We start from the raw sequence: 12483 nt of genomic DNA, 5'->3' as shown, positions 1-12483 counted from the left end.
ATCTAAAACCTAGTCTCTTTCCTTGCTTCACAACTCACCAAGGACAATCAACATAAATAAGTGGTGGAGAATGACTTATTTTGGAGCTCAGAACTCAAATTTTCCTAGAACATTAACCATATCCACAACATGCCTAAACCATGCTCAAAGCTATTCTCGTCATAGGAAGCTTGGGTTTTTTTTCCAAATTTCACCAGCTGTCAAATCTTTGCTACTTGTCCTTGTTGAAGCAAGTACTTTTTTTACTTTAGGATCATCTAGTAATTCACCTTCAGCATTGGCCATTAAAACTACGTCCATCACTTCTCCAAGCTTCCATTGCAGAAAGCAAGGGATACTCGGAAATTGCGAAGAAAGGCCCTACTATCAACCTTGTTCCATTGAAAAAAGCAAGGGCTACGTGGACATTAGGAAGTAAAGCCTAGAAATTGACCTATGTTTTTCATTAAAACTTGGAGGTGCACCACTTGTCCAAGCTATACTCTATTATAGTTGGACCAACTGCTTGGAGTTCACCTTGAACCTTGGCCATTAAAACTAGGTCCACCACTTGTCCAAGCTACCCTCAAATAAAGCACGGGGGTTTTTGTTTCAAGATCCACCACTACTCCATTTTTTTTCCATTAAAATAAGCAAGGGGCTACTTGGACATCGAGAAGCAAGGCCCTACAATAGTTCACCTTGGACATTGGTCATTAAAATTAGGTCCACCACTTGTCCAATCTTTACTCTCATTTAGAAAGGGACTTTTGGTTTCAAGATCCATCACTTGTCCAGCCTTACTTGCATTGAAAGAAGCAAGAGATACTTGGACATTGGGAACCAAGATCCTACACCACCTTGGACACTGGCCATCAAAACTAGGTCCACCACTTGTCCAACCTTTACTCTCATATATAAAAGGGACTGTTGGTTTCAAGCTCCACCACTTGTTCAACCTTACTTCCATTAAAAGAAGCGAGGGCTACTTGGACATTGAGAACCAAGTCCCTACAATAGTTCACCGTGTAGATTAAGTAGGTCCACCACTTGTCCAACCATACTCCCATTGAAAGAAGCAAGAGGCAGTGGCACATTGGGAATCAAGTACCTACAATACCACCTTGGAAACTAAACATCAAAACTAGGTCCATCACTTGTCCAAGATTTACTCTCATATAGAAAAAGGGATTGTCGGTTTCAAGCTCTACCACTTGTCCAACCTTATTTCCATTGAAAGAAGCAAGGGCTACTTGGACATTGGGAAGCAAGTTCCTACAATAGTTCACCTTGTACATTAACTAGGTCCACCACTTATCCAACCATACTTCCATTGATAAAAGAAAGAGATACTTGCACATTGGGAATCAAGTTCCTACAATACCACCTTGGAATCTAGACATTAAAACTAGGTCCATCATTTGTCCAAGATTCACTCTCATATAGAAAAAGGGATTGTCGGTTTCAAGCTCCCACCTTACTTCCAGTAAAAGAAGCAAGGGTTACCTGGACATTGAGAACCAAGGCCCTACAATAGTTCACCTTGTACATTAACTAGGTTCACCACTTGTCCAACCATACTCCCATTGAAAGAAGCAAGAGGTACTTGCACATTGGGAATCAAGTTCCTACAATACCACCTTGGAAAGTGGACATTAAATCTAGGTCCATCACTTGTCCAAGCTTTACTCTCATATAGAAAAAGGGACTGTCGGTTTCAAGCTCCACCACTTGTCCAACCGTACTTCCATTGAAAGAAGCAAGGGCTACTTGGACATTGGGAAGCAAGTTCCTACAAGAAGAAAAAGATACTCACACATTGGGAATCAAGTTCCTACAATACCACCTTGGAGACTGTCGGTTTCAAGCTCCACCACTTGTCCAACCGTACTTCCATTGAAAGAAGCAAGGGCTACTTGGACATTGGGAAGCAAGTTCCTACAAGAAGAAAAAGATACTCACACATTGGGAATCAAGTTCCTACAATACCACCTTGGAAAGTGGACATTAAATCTAGGTCCATCACTTGTCTAAGCTTTACTCTCATATAGAAAAAGGGATTGTCGGTTTCAAGATCCACCACTTGTCCAACCTTACTTCCATTGAAAGAAGCAAGGGATATTTGGACATTGGGAAGCAAGTTCCTACAATAGTTCACCTTGAACAATAGCCATTAAAACTAGGTCCACCATGTCTCCAAGCTTTACCTCATATAGAAAGGGGCTTTTGGTTTCAGGATCCCCCCTTGTCCAACCTTACTTCCATTTGAAGAAGCAAGAGATACTTGGACATTGACAAGCAAGTTCCTAAAATAGCACCTTGCACACTGGCCATTACAACTAGGTCCACCATTTGTCCAAACTACGATCTAATATAGCAATGTCTATAGAGTTATAGTATTCACAACCCTTGTGTAATGTGTAATGTAACTTATACATCTTTTTTCAAAGAGAATTTATCTATAAATATGAAATTAACAAGGTGTTTCTTTTCAACTTACAGGATGGACTTTGAATCTAGGGAGAAAGTGTATATGGTACTTGATAATGAAATTGTTGGTATTGGTTGTGTGTGTAGAACAAATCCTGATTCCACTTGTGGTGGTACAAAGATAGGGCAAGGAAATGTATCTATACTAGTGGAGGAATGTTTGAAGGATGTGGTCCTCCCTTTTTCTACAATGCATACTACATCTCTCCAAAGCTCATTATGGAGTGTTGTTCGATGGCCTAAGCTTCTTTTGCAAAAATCCATAATGAATGACAACGTAATTGACACAAATGAAAGCTATAGTGTTGATGAACAAGGGGATCATATTGATCCTCTAGGCATAGATGCAATACCTATTACAAGCCCAGAGTTTGAAATGTCAATACGCGAATCTTGCAGAAATCAAAGGGTCCTTTTAAAGGACGACACAATGATGCACACTGTGAATGAAGGGACCATCTTGTATGTATTTCCACATGATTATGTTGATTTTCAGGTACTTGGTGATGACTTTGTGGGCGTAGGTATTGAAAGGGAGAATGCAATCAGTGAGAATATGCCTGAAGTGGGAAGCATTACTTTGCTAAAGTGGCCCATCCAACAGACAACCATGTTGGATGGGAGCCCACTACAACGCTTTGTTCCTGTTGATGGGATGCATACTAGATGTGAGAATGTATCCAACGATGACAATGCTAGGAAAAAACTTGATGGTAGTGTTGATGCCCCTTTGCTAAGGAAGAGACGATAGAGTTTCATCAATAGGACTCAAAAAGTGCAAGCAACACCAGCTTTTACTTTTTATATTTCAGCCAGTCAATTCAAAGGGTTTCATGCATTGATTGTTGTGGAAAAAAATGCTGTTAGTTTGCAGATTGTGGTTTGGTTACAAGATTATGGCAAGAATTTTGGGGAGAGTCTCAAAAAGCACGCACAAATTATGTATATGATGTTCTATCTATATGCTATCAGAAAGATGAGAAGATGCGATACCAATTCAAGATAAATGGCTCTATTGTTTGCTGCAGAGCATGGTATGAGCTACATGAAATACCAAAGACATCATTTTACCGCTACAAGGAAAATTTTGAAAACGGTGCGCGCCAATATGTGAATGGTAACACATGTACATTGAGAAGAGGACTTCAACATACTAGTGTAGCGAGAGTACTATTAAATGAATTTGTGGATAACAACTCTGAGAAGATGCCACATAGAAGCAGAACACTACTAGATGGCTCAAGAGAGGCTCAATTAGTGATTCCATCAATGTACAAACAAGTTCACATTTTAAGCGAAATCAACACAACACTGGACCAAATGGGCTATGAGAAGAAGTTATCTCAATCTTCTTTCGGTAGAATTTGGAACAAAGAGTATCCACAAGTCACTTTAACAAAGACAAGTGAGTTCTCTAAGTGCAATATTTGTAGTTCAATCAAGGCAAGGCTAGAAGCTAAACCTTCTCTTGAAGAGAGAGCTCTTCTCTTGAGAGAAAGAGAAGTTCACATGGCACAACAGAAGAGTTGTAGGCACTTATATTATGCATGGCGCACATATTCAGAAACTCAACCACAAAAGTATAAGATGTTGTATAATCCATAATAAGATGGATCAAAAGAAGACTACCAATCCTAGATTACGCATTGTTGCTAAGGGTGTGGATTCAGGATACAATTTGCAGGTGGCTTTGATAGGTATGATCACTCATGGCCACGAAGAAGGTAATTATGGTCACTTTTTCTTGAATGGTTTGTGGCCAGCTGATCCAAATCTTACAATTGGCTCAATTGCTAATTGTTTACATAACTTAGAGAGGATAGATAAGCATCCTCTTGGTGATCTAGCAACAAATGGACTACCAAGGAGTAGTATCTCTCTACTACATGTTTTGAACTCAAGGGATGCTGTAGATCACCACAACTTGAGTGATGGAAAAGAGCCCATCGTGCAACCATCGAAAGCTATAGAAGAGAAATCGTGGACAACATTTTGCAAGTTGCCAGAGGAATTGTTACTACAATTGGATAATTGTGCAGGGGAAAACAAAAATCGATACTTATTTGCCTATTTGTCAATGCTTGTTGCAAGGGGTGTTTTCAAAACCATCCAACTAGGATTTTTTATGGTTGGGCATACACATGAGGACATAGATGCCATGTTCAGTAAGTTTTCAAAAAAATTGAGAGTTACACAAACATATACTTTGCCACACTTGATGGATACATTACGAAATAGTTCATCTTCATCTCCGGCCCCATTTTTGCTTGAAAAGGTCTCCGATTTCAAGCAATATTGTGATGGTTATCTTTGTGATGGACAAGACATACTTGTTGGACATTCCAAACCACTTCAATTTAGGTTTTTTATGCAAGATGAGACACCAATGATGTAGTATAAGGCACATGTAGGTGTATCAAGTTGGAATGAAAGCATTCACCTTTGGAAAACTGACATAGAAGGCAATCCAATGTTGCCACATGGAGATCCACCTTTGGTGCCAATGGCAGAATATGTCAAGGCTCACGAAGAAGTGATATTAGGGTTGAAGAATTATATTAAGATTTGGCAAAATCTAGGAAATGGTTCAAATGTGCCACGGTATTATAGACCTGTGATAGATTACTGGAGTAAGGTGATTTACGAGCTGGGAAAAGCAACTATATCAGAGAGAGGCTTGTATGAAAATTTTTGGCCAACAATTCAGGACTCTTGTCACCTACAATCCACTACAACGAGCTTACAACAAGGAGTAGAAAGATTCCTAGGCCTTGAAGAGTTAAATGATCATTTTTGTGGTCCTTGGCGAGATAGACCAAGGGAAGAGTTTGACCCTACGTCTGATGTGCACCAAGGTGACTTTTTTATGCTAGCTCCAAGTGACATGGAGATCTATCCAGAGTGGCTCACAATGGCTTTATCATACATTGATAATGAGCCTACATCACCAAACTACAAAAAAAATTTGATTCGCAAAAAAGAGTGGGATGACGGATACTCAAGCTTACACTAATTGCTGGAAGGGTTTTTGGGCTATCAATTGCAAGGACCCACAAGTGTGGGAAACGGTAGATGCAATTGTTTGGTCATGGAGACTCAGCAAAGAAGGACCATTTTTTAAAATTAAGATTCCAGAAAGACATGCTCTAAAAGCTAAAGCAAGTCTTGCTCATGCACATCAACCACTCTTGGATAAAATTTGGATATGGCATCAAATTTGGAGTAGATTATGCGGAGCTTCTATTGTGACTATAAGAGTCAATTTTGTAAACAAGATCTCTAGCTGTATCGACCTTTCTTTCTTTTATTTAATTAAGAGAGTTTCTTCAAATTCATGCTTTGTTCATCCTCTTGACTTTTGGTGTTTATCAACACCACAATCCAATAAGATCTTCACTCTATCTTATCTACAAGTTTGTCTCCTTTTTTCCCACTTTAAGTTGGAAATTCCCAAATTACATGAATTTGGTCAATTTGGAGATTCCCATAATGCGGGATTTCTAGCATAATACCTAATATGGTCTTAATAGGATTTTTTGAAATTTAGGAAGAATTCCTCTTGCAAGCTTTAATGGAAAGCTTCAAAAAAATATCCATAAAAGAGAGCTTACCTTGTTGATTAACTTGTAATTGACTCTCTAATTTGTGAGGGAGATGATGAGCTATCACCACGTAGTAGCCATCTTCTGCAAGCTCTAATGGAAAGCTTCAATTGCTGCTTTCTTGCCACGAAGGTAGAGATGGAAGAAAAGGAGATTCTTAAGTACTTAATTTCTCTCTAATTACTACTTAATTATGAAACTAATTAGTGTGTGTGTGTGTGTGTGTGTGTGTGTGGAGATGAAGATGGAGATGCAGAAGGGAGAGAGAGACCAACTCTTGCTGCTAGATATAAAAAGTAGGGACTTGACTACCATGAACACCGTTGGGTTTGGTAAGGATGTGTACCTTACCTCAGGGAGCAACCAACTCAGTTGCACATATGATGAATGGAACGAATAAGGTCTTGCGTGACTTTATTCCTCAAATTACCATGCCTTTCCTTGATGATGTGCCTATAAAAGGATGTGCGCAAAAAGAAAAAATGAAGCTTTAGATTCGAGGAGGTGTCGTAAATTTGTGGCAAACAACATGGAAGACTGTGACAAGATCTTATCCAGATTGGAAGAGGTGAATCTTACCTTGTCAGGACAAAAATCTATGTTTGGGATCAACAAAGTGCTAATTATGGGACATATGTGTGGGCCTCATGGCCGAAGACCTTGTCCAGCAAAGGTGGATGCAATTCAAATATGGGCCAGGCATCACGGTATATAGGCAACATTTTCCAAATTGAAAGAAACATACCGGTGGAAAGGTATATACAAGGATGTATCTCAGTTTGTGGAATCGTGTCTAATATGTCAAATGTAAAACACCGTGATGGATTGCATCCTACTCACCCATTGTCTATGCATTACAAATGGGTAGTAGATCTAGTCACTATGCCTTTGGGACTGTGGCAAATGCGTTATGCAGTGCTTGCACAAGAAGACCTGGCTAATCAAGTGGAAGGTCGTGCATTACGGACAAAGAACACTGAAGTGGTATGCAAGTTTCTCTTGGAAGACGTTATTTTTCACTATGGATGTGTTGGGAAAATTATTGCAGACAGGGGTGAATTCGATGCTAGAGAGGCGAGAGAAATTTTCTCTTGATTGGGTTTTAAACTTGGTCTTACTATTGCATACAATCCTGAAGGTAATGGAAAGAGCAAGAGAGGACATCCTCCCATCATAAAAGCTTTGGCTAAGGCTTGCAAAGGAAAAATTCATGAATGGCCAAGGTTACTATCTTATGCTTTATGGGTTTGACTACACATAGCTCAAAAACTGGATATCTGCCTGCGGAATGGTCAAAAGTCAATAATGCCTATTGAGGATGTTATTACTACATGGAATGTATTGCCTTGGGAAGATGAAATAAGTAGAAAGGAACTTCTTGCATTGTGTATAAGGCAATTGAAAAGAAGATCTGGATATGTTGGGATTGCAAAAGCTCATTTGAAAGATGCAAGATTGAAAAATAAATACTTGTTTGATAAGAGGAATAGGCTTAGACCAAAGCCTATTGAAGAAGGTGACTGGGTATTGATGTATGACAGTAGTCTTGATAACCAGCATACTGCAGTGAGAAAGTTTGCAAAAAGATGGTTTGGCCCACATATAATCAAACATGTGCATGGGAATGCTACATATACATTGAGTGAGCTTGATGGTATAGAAATAGAGATACCAATTGCAGGGAAAAGAATAAAGAAGAGGTGATCATGCACCGTTTTATTTTCAAGAAAATCAACAAGAGGATTATGAAATTGTAGATGAGGATGATTATGAAGACGACATCCATGATGACCTTAATGAAGATTGAACTTGTTGGGGCACATATCCAAGGATGTGCACATTTAGAGGAGGTAAATGTCATGTTGTGGCACATATATAGGTTAAAAACAATGTGTATGAACCATTATGAATGGTTTTGGATGCATGGCACCGAATGCCACATTGTACACATTGTACATATGCTTGTTAACGGTTGGCTTGTGTGAACATAACTTAATGAGGATTTGGAGCCTTGGATGCGGCGCCGTTAGTGTTGGATGATTCTAGAACATGCATTAAAAAAACATTAGAATATGCTTATGTGGTTTGACACATGGTAGTGTACATACCTCGCCTAGAAAGTTCAAAGCGGGCAAAAACTATCAAAAATAGTAACTAGCATTGACGGGAGCAAAGCGATACCCGAACCCCGACGGCCTCTAAAACGCCGGGAGCCGATGGCACGCTCGAGCCGATCACGATAAAGCGAACAAGGGGCACCACCTAGCTTTGAGCGGCTAGGACGCAAACCATGGTGATGTGAACAAGGCAAACTTATACACACACACACACACACACACACACACACACACACACACACACACACACACACACACACACACAGAGAGCATTGACAAATGATGAAAACCCTCGGGGATGTGAGGGAGAATTATTGATTGCCGTATTTACAATGACCTTCCTTCCGACGAGGTGACACACCTTGGTGATAGAGAGATAGGGAGAAGAGATGGTGAATCTACTTGGTGCGTTCTCTAAAGACAACTTGATGATATGAAACTTGCTATCAAGAATGTGTATGTGTGTGTGCATCGACCATTGGAGTCCAGAGGTGGACGTAGCTCCCTTCACATGGTGTAATTCCCAAAACAAACCATCACACAAGTCCCCTCCCCGTGATGCCAATAGTGTCAATTCCTCCCACTAAAACTCTACCAAGTGTTGATCTCTCATGAACCTCCCCCCCCGATAGTGAACTCTCAGTGCCCTTTTATAGGTGTTGGCTCCTTGGATTAGGGTGATCCCGGTTTAATTAGGGTAAGCTAATCGGGGAGACAAAGCAAGGCGGTGGGCCTGGTGTGGTTGACCCTTGCTTTGTCTTGGGAGTTATTAAAAATGAAAACCTCTAGGTGGGCCTTTGTGACCATCACCTAGAGAGAGGGAAATTACAAGGCTTGGGTGAAAACTTGAAAAATGATGATGATAATGACCTATGGGTTACTAAAAATGGTGTCGTGGTTGCGTGATGCCGATGATTGGCTGCTTGCCGGTGCGTCGGTGTAGGCGGCGCCCCGCTAGTGGTTAAGCCTAGAGGGGGGGTGGTGAATGGTAAAGAGCTTTTTTTTGTTTTTGTTTTTTTCTTCTTTGGTAGTATGGCCTCCCTTCCTTAGGGTGTGGTTCTCGCGGTCGCGGTTTCGAAAACCAGCCGTCATTAGCCCTCCCATCTGGCTAGAGGCATTCGTGCTTCTAACCGTTCCTCTACATCTTTAGTTGTGGAATTAGAGGGTTCTCCCTCTTCTGGAATGTCTAGCATGGACTCTGGATCAAACCTAAGAAAATACCTTTTCAGCCTCCATCCATTGACTCTAGTCTTGTGAATTCTCCCATCTGCTTTCATCAGCTTATAGCTGTCGTTGTCATAGCGCGTTTTGACAATGAATGGTCCTTCCCATCAGGGTTGAAATTTCTTGTCTTTCTTGGTGTCGAATCTGTTGTTATATCTCAGCACTAACATACCCTTTTCCATACCCTTTTCTTTAAGTCTCTCCAGATCCAGGATGTGGTTTCGGAGATTTACAATTGGGGGATGTATCTGGCTATCCAAGACTCATAAGCTAGCTATCTGTACCTCAATGGGTAGAATTGTCTCCTTTCCGTAAACTAGATGGAAAGGGGTGAAACCTAATGATGTTCGGAACGTTGTTCGATAGGCCCATAGAGCTGCCATGAGATGTTTATCCTAGTCTCCTGTGTGATTGTTCACCTGTTTTGTGATGATTTTGCAAATCATTCCGTTTACCTTTTCTACTAGGCCATTATACTGTGGATAGTATGGTGTGGAATGTCGGCGTGTGATGCCTAACTTTTTCATCAGTTCTCCTACCAGATTGCCTCTGAAACCTGGTCCCCTATCTGATATTATCTGAAGAGGAGTGCCAAAACGGAAACATATGTGCTCAAATAAGAACCTTGCTACCCTCGGGCTGTAATGCGGCTGGTGGCTGTTGCTTCCGCCCATCGGGTCATGTAGTCTACACCCACTATGATGTACAGTTTACATGAGTGGGCCCTTGGTAAAGGACCGATTGCATCTATTCCGCATTTCTCAAATGGACCATACGAGATGATAAGAGTTTGTGGCTCATAGGTTAATGTACGATCACTGGCCACTTGGCAAGCCTTGTATGTTTTACACCAATGGTGTACATTCCTGTTCAAGCTAGGCCAAGAGTATCCTGCTTGTAGAATCTTCCTACTGGTGATATCCAGAGCAAAATGACCGCCGCAGACGCCATCATGGCAACTTGAAATTACCTCTGTGATCTCACTAGAGGTTGGCACTCGCCTGAGAATCTGATCCTTGCCCTTATAATACAAGTGGTTGTTTACAAGGCGGTATCTGGTAGCCTTCCTTACCAGCCACTGTTTCTGGCCTTTGGTGCACCCTTTCGGACATTCTCCTGTATCTAGAAAGTTAATGATATCAGGCATAGCATCACTACCTTGAAAGAGGGGTAGTTTCAGTTTGATTGCTCCTACGGGAACGTCTTGTATTCTTTCTTTGGCTAGAGCATCTGCCTCCTGATTTTCTGCTCTGGGGACATGAAATAGTTTCACTGCTTCAAACTTCCTTAGAAGATCCTTAACTTGGCATAATTGACCAACTAAAACCTGATTTTTACAAACCCAAGTACCGTTTATCTGCGTTATCAAAAGCAAAGCATCGCCAAACACATTTAGGCGTTGAATTCCTTGTGAAATACACTGTTCCACCCCAAGAATTAGAGCTGCATACTCTGCTTTGTTGTTGGAGTGGGAGTGTAATAACTGCTCCATGGAGAATACCCTTTCTTGTTGCTCATTGAAAATGACTATGCCAGCTGCAGACTAGTCCACCGTTCTTTTGTATGCTCCATCAAAGAATAGAGAGTGAGCTCTTTCTAGCTTAGGACTTTCTACCATTGTTGTTTCTTCTTTTGCTTCCGGATTGACATTCAGCTTCTTCTCATAGTGGCGATGAGTGAGTATTCCCGCTAAACTAGCCCTGGTGGAGTTTTCCACTTGCATGGTGTAGTCGAACTCTTGTAATCTAACCAGCCATTTAGAGATCCTAGATGAGACATCCATGTGTCGCATTACATATGGAAAGACCTCCTCCATTGGCAGAATTATAAAGGTCTAGGCAGAAGATAGGAGCGGAACTTTGTGGTAGCAAACATTAGTGCAAGAACCATGTGTTCTACTTCGTTAAATCCCTTTTCTGATGGGGTCATGACACGACTGGAGAAGTAAATAGGACGCATGAAAGAAGTTTGGGGGTCCTTTTGCATTAGTACGACTCCGAGTGTATAACTTCCTACATTGGGGGTTCACATAAAATGGCTTGTCCCACTTAGGGGGTGAAATGGTGGGAAGCTTAGCTAGGATTTGCTTCACCTTGGGAAATTGCTGCTCATTTTTTTCACTCCATGAGAAGACATTCCTCTAGGTGATTTGCTTTAGAAGGAGGACCACTTGAGATAGCAAGTGAATGAACCTGCTTAAGTATCTTACCTTCTGAAGGAAAGAAACCAACTGCTTAGCGGTGGTGGGTGATGACAAAGATACCGAAGCTTGAATCTTGCTAGGGTCAGCCTCAATCCCTTTTGTTGAAATTACATGGCCAAGGAGAGTGACCTTGCTTTCACCAATGTGACACTTATCCATGTTGAGCTGGCCACCCAAGGTTTGCAACCTGGTTAAGCCATCATAGACTTTTCTTAAATGGAGGGCTCGTGAACTATAAATGCAAAAATCATCTATGAAAACCCGTATTGACGTTCCAAAGTAGGGTTGGAAAACAAAGGTCACATAGCGCTAAAATGTGGCTAGAGCGTTAGTGAGGCCAAAAGGCATCACTCTGTAAGCAAAGCATCCCCAAGGTGTGATGAAGATTGTCTTCTTCTGGTCTTCTTCTACAATGCTAATCTGGAAGCTGTGTATCGCTTGTGACCCGCCACTTCATTGAGAATTTCATCCTAGAACGGGAGGGGAAAGTGATCCCTCTTCGTGGTTGCATTCAGAGGTTTATAGTCCACAGAGACTCTTCACTTGCCATTCTTCTTTGGTGTGACTACTACTGGGGAGACCCATTCTGAGTCTTCGACCGGGTAGATGAAACCTACCTGTAGCAAACTTCTCACTTCTTTAAGTAGTGCCTCTTGTTGGATTACTCCAAGTCTTCTGAGCTTTTGCATCGCGGGTTTACTGCCTTCCTTGAGTTTTATGTGGTGTTGTACTATTGTGATTCCTATGATCTTATCATAGCCATCAATGAATAGTGTAGTGAAATTACCCAGCATGGAGACATATTCCTTCCTTTCTTCATCGATTGACTCATTTGAGAGCATCCTTTGTAATTTACCTGCATCCTCTA

The sequence above is a fragment of the Adiantum capillus-veneris genome, chromosome 4 (genome assembly GCF_014529385.1).
Source record: "Adiantum capillus-veneris isolate H3 chromosome 4, ASM1452938v2, whole genome shotgun sequence".
NCBI lineage: Eukaryota > Viridiplantae > Streptophyta > Polypodiopsida > Polypodiales > Pteridaceae > Adiantum > Adiantum capillus-veneris.
The sequence above is the reverse complement of the archived record's forward strand: the minus strand, read 5'-3'. Positions refer to the sequence as shown.